We start from the raw sequence: 7,638 nt of genomic DNA on the forward strand, positions 1-7,638 counted from the left end.
GCAGAGGACCTCGCTTGTAGCCATACAGGGTCTGTGTCTGTTGCTTCACTTTCCATGAGCCCTGTCTAGTTGACTGTGTAGGTCTTGTTCTTGTAGTGTTCTCAACTCCTCTGGCTCCTAAAATCCTCCCTCCCTCTTTCTGCGAGGCTCCCCTGGCCTCGCCTACTGTTTGACTGTGAGTCTCTGCTCCTACTCATTGATGGATGATGGCCCTCTCAACAATTGGGCTAGGCCTGGGTAGATTTTTCTATTCATGATTTATCCACTCTAAGGCTAGAACTTTGTTTCTCTTGGAATTTCCAATTTGCTGGCATGGAATAGAACCAAATTACGATGTAACAATTGAAAATAAACTTAACCAAGGAAGTGAAATATCTCTACAGAGATAAATAAAATAAATAATTTAATAAAAAATAAGTACATAAAATTAATTAAAAATTGAAAAGAACATAAGTAAATAAAAACATGTGTTTTGGGGGTTGGAAGAATGACTAAATTTTTCTAATATCTATACTAAATAGCACAATTAATGGAACCCTATTAAAATAGCAATGTCACACACATATGCATACTAAAATTTGCAAAGAACTGCAAAAGTTTTTTTTTTGTTGTTTTTTTATTAACTTGAGTATTTCTTATATATATTTCGAGTGTTATTACCTTTCCCGGTTTCCGGGCAAACATCCCCCTCCCCCCTCCCCTTCTTTATGGGTGTTCACCTCCCCATCCTCCCCCCTTGCCGCCCTCCCCCAACAATCTAGTTCCCTGGGGGTTCAGTCTTAGCAGGACCCAGGGCTTCCCCTTCCACTGGTGCTCTTACTAGGATATTCATTGCTACCTATGAGGTCAGAGTCCAGGGTCAATCCATGTGTAGTCTTTAGGTAGTGGCTTAGTCCCTGGAAGCTCTGGTTGCTTGGCATTGTTGTACATATGGGGTCTCGAGCCCCTTCAAGCTCTTCCTGTTCTTTCTCTGATTCCTTCAACGGGGGTCCTATTCTCAATTCAGTGGTTTGCTGCTGGCATTCGCCTCTGTGTATGCTGTATTCTGGCTGTGTCTCTCGGGAGAGATCTACATCCGGCTCCTGTCGGCCTGCACTTCTTTGCTTCATCCATCTTGTCTAATTGGGTGGCTCTATATGTATGGCCACATGTGGGGCAGGCTCTGAATGGGTGTTCCTTCTGTGTCTGTTTTAATCTTTGCCTCTCTCTTCCCTGCCAAGGGTATTCTTGTTCCCCTTTTAAAGAAGGAGTGAAGCATTCACATTTTGATCATCCGTCTTGAGTTTCATTTGTTCTAGGCATCTAGGGTAATTCAAGCATTTGGGCTAATAGCCACTTATCAATGACTGCATACCATGTGTGTTTTCTGTGATTGGGTTACCTCCTCAGGATGATATTTTCCAGTTCAACCATTTGCCTCTGAATTTCATAAAGTCATTGTTTTGATAGCTGAGTAATATTCCATTGTGTAGATGTACCACATTTTCTGTATCCATTCCTCTGTTGAAGGGCATCTGGGTTCTTTCCAGCTTCTGGCTATTATAAATAAGGCAACTGCAAAAGTTTTAAACAAACTGAAACAATTATGAGAATTAAGAACAATTTTGAAGGTAATTATTTTGCAGATCTCAAATTATATTGTAAACTATCCTAATCAAAGCAGTATGACATCATTACTTGTGCAAACACATAAATATGTCCAGGAAACAAAAGGGAAAGCTTACATATGAACCAAGAAGTATTTACAGTGAGCATTTGACAATGGGGCACATAAAGGAAAGAAACTATATTCAATATCTAATTCTTGAAAATGACATCATGTAGAAGAAAAAAAAACACATTTGATCCCTGTCTTGTATCAGTCACAAAAATCAACCCAAAATGGACTCAATATTTAAAAGTAATACCGGAAATGATGCAGTTTCTGAAGAAAACACAAGAAAAATTTCCACGATGGTGTTGTTGGCCAAAACAGCAGTAATCTGAGTCTAAGTATTAAATATGTGTCCTGAAAAATCTACAGATATAAAATACACACACACACACACACACACACACACACACACACACACACACAGAGAGAGAGAGAGAGAGAGAGAGAGAGAATTTATAATAAGAGATTAGTATTAGTAGATGAATGTTTAGAAAAGGTGCAATAGACATAAGATATATAGATAAACTGGGAAAAGTAATTCTGCAAATGATACCTTATATGGTTTGAGGAAATTATGCTGCTGGCTGGGGAGATGGCTCAGTGAGCAACATACCTGCCACAGAAATATGAGGACCTTTGTTCAGATACCCTGCATCCGCATTGAAGCAGCATGTAAGGTGATCAGTCTTGGTTACCCTAGCACTGGGAGGTCAAAGACATGAGAATACTTAGAGCCAAATTCAGACAAAAGAAGGTGGAAAACGACCTGATGTCAGCTTCTAGCATATACATGTATAAACATGTATATCTATACCCACATATATTACATATATTTACAGGCACACAACACTAGCCATATATAAACAATATAAATATAAATATAAAAGTGCAAAGATTAACAAGACATAGAATCATATTTTAAAAGGGCTTTACAGCATAAAACTCGGAAAACTATAATGAAAATCTTTAAATTTTTAAATGGTCAAACTTCTGTATGATATCAGCAGCACAAGCTAAAATGGTTCTAATATTTAATAACCTTAAATTTGTTCTAGATAATGAGTTTATTTATAATAAAAGTGAAAGTGTTGAAGAGAAATAGCCAATTGAAAGAGAATAAAAAATAATGACTGATAAAAGTTGCCCTGTTTTACTCGTAATTGAAGTGAAAAATCAAAGCAGATTTCACTCCTCACAGTGCTAAATGTTAAATTTCTAATTTTGAGGGAAATCTAAAATAATTTTGTGTTGTTATACATTTTGAAGAGGAGTATTAATTTTGTAAAACTCTAAAGGAGAATTTGAACATATTATTTCTGCATCATTTTTTAATAAGGAAATTATTAAATATTTTGTCCTTGCATGAGCATCACAGGGTGGGTAGAGCTTTCTAACCAACTATAAACACTATCACCAGGGCACTGCAGGAACCAGTAGTCATCACTGATCCAGATCCTCTTCCATAATACCCTCCTGAAATTGGAGAAATAATAAATACTGAAGAACTGATAACATCCCTGCATATCCTCCTTCTATTGATTATTTCTGTCCCAACACCAAAATATTGTCTCTTTGACCGTGCAACACACCAAGAAGTTATAGTCAATCTAAGAGGGACATTTAAGTTGTTGCTGTTACTTGGAAAATGCTGAGATGACTTAGGTGCATTTCTGAAGGGTTAGAACATCTATGAGGTCACTGAAAACTTTCCCTGGGCTTGGCATGATATCACCATGATGAATGAATGAGTGACATCTATAGATGGCATTCAAGCGGGATACTTGTGACTTGGAGGGGTTTTCCAAAGCTGAAAAGGTTACAAGAATCAGTCAAGCCATGTGTGAGAAAACAAACACGTTTAACCTACATGTGGAAATCTTTGGTGGTTCCTAGGAATTTGTTGAGATTTTGATTTTACAGCTGAAGAAAGAAGAAGAAAAAGGAAATCTCAATAGAATTCAGTGAAAGCTTTAACAGATATTGTAGATCTCAACAAGTCTTAAGAAAACACAGGCCCCATCTGCAATGCTCCCCCACTCTGTTCATATTTCTGTGTGTTCATATATGTGAGTGTGTATGTGTTCATATATGTGTGTGTGACTGTATATGTGAACGTGTGTGTGTGTGTGTTTATATATACATAAGTGCTAGCACACATATGCCAGAACTATGAGAATAACTTACAACCTTGCCTTCCACACGGGTTGAGACAGTGTCTTGGTTGAGTACCCACTGTGTCTTCCAGGCTATCCGGAAGGCTATCTTCCAGATACTCACCTATCCCCACCATCTCTCTCCTTTAGGAGCACTGAGTTATAGACCCTCATGTGAACATCAGGCTCTTTACCATGAATTCTGGGGATCTGAACAGCAAGTACTTTTACCCACATAGCCATTTCCCTATCTCCAAAAGTTTCTTATTAACGGAGAGAAATGTTCATGGTGGATTATATGGTGATACAAAACCACAATGAAATGAAGAAGCAACCAATGGATGTTACCCCTCCCACATAGCTCCCACTGAGAGTGCAGCCAGGTGGGTGGAGGCTGAGGAAGGCTTTCGTTTAACCATAAAGTTTGTGTTGGAGAGAGAGAGAGAGAGAGAGAGAGAGAGAGAGAGAGAGAGAGAGAGAGAGAAAAGGGAGAGAGGAAAAATAGATATGCAAAGAAAATATTGTGTATATTGTACAATTTGTGCATTTGAAGCTATGTTTTTAAAGTAGAAAAATAAAGTTTGATTTATTATTACATAATGAAAAAGATAATGAATTCACTGTATCCCAAATGCATATTGCTTATAAAGTAAACAGCCATGTGTAATAATGCCTTAACTTTACAGTCATTCATCACACAGTTCTTGACCAACCCATAGCCATTTCCCTTTAAGATAAGGATCCTTTACATGTATACTACCTTTAAAAAGTCTTATGTATATTCTTAGTGTAGTTTTTGGTGTTACTATGTGTTTAGATAAATAAACTGTGTTATAATTGCCTATAATATTAAATATAGTAATGGTTAGAATAGGTTTGTAGCCTGAAAGTAATATATTCTACTATATATATTAGGAATGGGTTAAGCCAAACCATTTGCCTGTGCTACAATGATAACATCCTCTAATGATGAATTTCTAGACTGTATCATTGAAGAAACACATTATTTTGCTATAAAACAGCCATACATTTGATTTAGAAAATTCTGTCCTAGGATTTTGCAAGATAAAATAAGTACTACAGAATTATTTTCTGTTGTCAGTATACAGATGTCATGTATTAAAAATAGTCTTACAATAAGTAGAGTCAGGGCTACATCATAAATGTTCTCTAGGATTGAACTTGCTAATTTTATTAGATTAATTAAATGGAATATTGTATATCTGCTGTACATGATTTGAATGTGAAGAGGGTGTAAGGTGGCCGAATCAAAGTACAACTGCCTTTTCAACCATTATCAGAAGAATATTAGTGACAAAGGGAGCAGGGGAGACAGTTGAGCCAATGAGGGCAATTGATGCCAAATCTCATGAACTGAGTTTGAGCTCCAAAACGCACATGGTAGAAAAAGACCTACACTTGTAAGCTGTCTGCTTACCTCCATACATGCATCTAAACATGTGTACACATACACACAAGAATAAAATTTAACATATACAATTTATTTAAGCAACTAATTATTTAAGATAAGTGATATTTATAAATAAGTAAACAGATAATATATTAAGTAATATAATATACTTAAGAATAATTGTTCAAAGATGTTCCTGTTAGAAAATGGCTAACTGATATTGTATAACTGCCACACATGCTTGGGATTCTGGAGAGAAATGTGGTTAAATGTATGTCTTATGTGTTCTTTTCTGTTTGGAGATGATTTCCATCCTGAGATGTGTTAGAGTCAACTTACACAGAGCTTGGGGACATCCCTCAATTCATAAAACAGAGCATATTATATGTCTATCAGTGGTCAGAATTTAGGTGTAAGACTGCTAGAGCTGCAGAAAGACAGATAATATTTCAGATCTCTTTAGTGAGAATCCTTGAAGTCCTTGGCTGAATACTAATCTATGCATATATGAGAGAATGACTACCAAGACTGGGGTGAAAATATCCAGAAAGAGGCAAGCTTAATGCATTGTAGAACTTAAGTGGGGGCAGGCAGACTTTGTGAGTCCAAAAGTGAAGTCCAAAGATCTGTCAACATGTAGCATCCTCTGAGACATTCAATAAGTACCACCTTATTACTCAGGCTGAACTAAGCTGGACTAAACACTAAAGTCCGCTTGACTAGCAAGCCCTATAATCAACTTAGAAGTATTCACCTGACTATAAACAAGAGCACAAAAATTGGGAAGCACTATTTTAAAGAAAATAACAATATGGATGACTAACATAAACACGGCAATTCGAAACACAATGTTCAATAAAGCATTAGACAATATTTTAGTTTTTTTTTTTTTTTCCTTTTTTTTTTTTTCGGAGCTGGGGACTGAACCCAGGGCCTTGCGCTTCCTAGGTAAGCGCTCTACCGCTGAGCTAAATCCCCAGCCCCTAGACAATATTTTAAAAAGCAGGAGAATATGACATGCCTGAGATACATCAATCAACAGAACAGACACAACCAGAGTAGCACAGATGAGGGAAACAGAAAATGAGATATTGCAAATAAATATTTAAAACAAGTTTTATATGATCAGCAAGTCAGAAGTAGTACATAATGGCAAGACATAAAGAAACTTCTTAAAGGCTCCAATTTAACGTCATAGGAGAAAATATGTCACCTTAGGGGTGAAAAGGATTTGCTAATATATTAAATTTCTAGGACAAATTATAGGCTGGATGATTGAATGGCAGAAATATTTTCTCATTATCCTTGAACTTAGAGGTTCAAGACCAAGGTAATACTACACTTATTTTATTTAGGGACATCTCTCTTCTTGTTTTATCTGGCTATCTTCTGTGAGGGTTTCATCTATGTTTTTCCTTCTGTGTTCTGACCTATATAGTCTAAAGATTTATTTGTTTACTTTCTTCTTTGTAAATTTTATGCGAATGAGAGTTTGACACGTATGTAGGTTAAGTATACTGTGCGAGTGCCTGTTGCATGGAGAGGCTAGAAGAGGGCATTGGGGTACAGATGGTTGTGAGCCACCATGAGAGTGGCGCTGAGAACCAAATCCATGGCATTTGCAAGAACAATTAATGCTTTTAAACAGTGAGCCATTTCTCCAGCCCTATAGTTTCTTATAAAGATACTACTCATACTGAATGCCATCATTTGGATTTTATGTCATTTATTCTTAATTATTTCTTTAGGGATCCTATCTCTAAGTACGTCACCTTTTGAGATTCCACTGACGTAGTACTTTAACATATGAATTTTGAAGTTGACACTATCCATCCCTAGCAGGTGGTATTAGTAAGAGCTGAGACACAGCAGAAGAAAAGATCAACGCACTCAAATATACAACAGTAGAAAGTCCTCAAAAATAATGCACACAGGAAAACTGGACAGAAATGGTGGACACAACTCAGGAGCAGAGGGATAGAACCAAACAACAGAAGATATGTGAATGGGTGGCATGTAAAAATATTTGAAGAAATAGTGATTGTAAAATGGTATAAAGTAGTAACAATGATCAATTAAGATTTTGGAAAGCTCAGTGAACCCTACAGAAGAAAACCATAGAGCTTTATAACCAAACTGATGGAAACAAGTTATAAAGAAAACAACCAGAAGGCAGGCAGAAGGAAGAACTACTCCTAGCAACAAAACACTGCATGCGACTCCTTGATGGGAATTCCAAAAGCCAGGAGGCAAGATAATGCCACCTTTAAATCCTGAGGGAAAGTTAGTCTTTCAGGTAAGAGTTCTACCTTTGGGAAACACATCACTGAAGAATGGAGTCAGTGGAAGGCAAGATTTCCTTAGTGGCAGATGTGAATGACAGCTAAGTTCCAGTAAACTGTGAAAAGAGATGGGATATT

The sequence above is a fragment of the Rattus rattus genome, chromosome 4, assembly GCF_011064425.1.
Source record: "Rattus rattus isolate New Zealand chromosome 4, Rrattus_CSIRO_v1, whole genome shotgun sequence".
In the NCBI taxonomy this organism is placed as follows: Eukaryota; Metazoa; Chordata; class Mammalia; order Rodentia; family Muridae; genus Rattus; species Rattus rattus.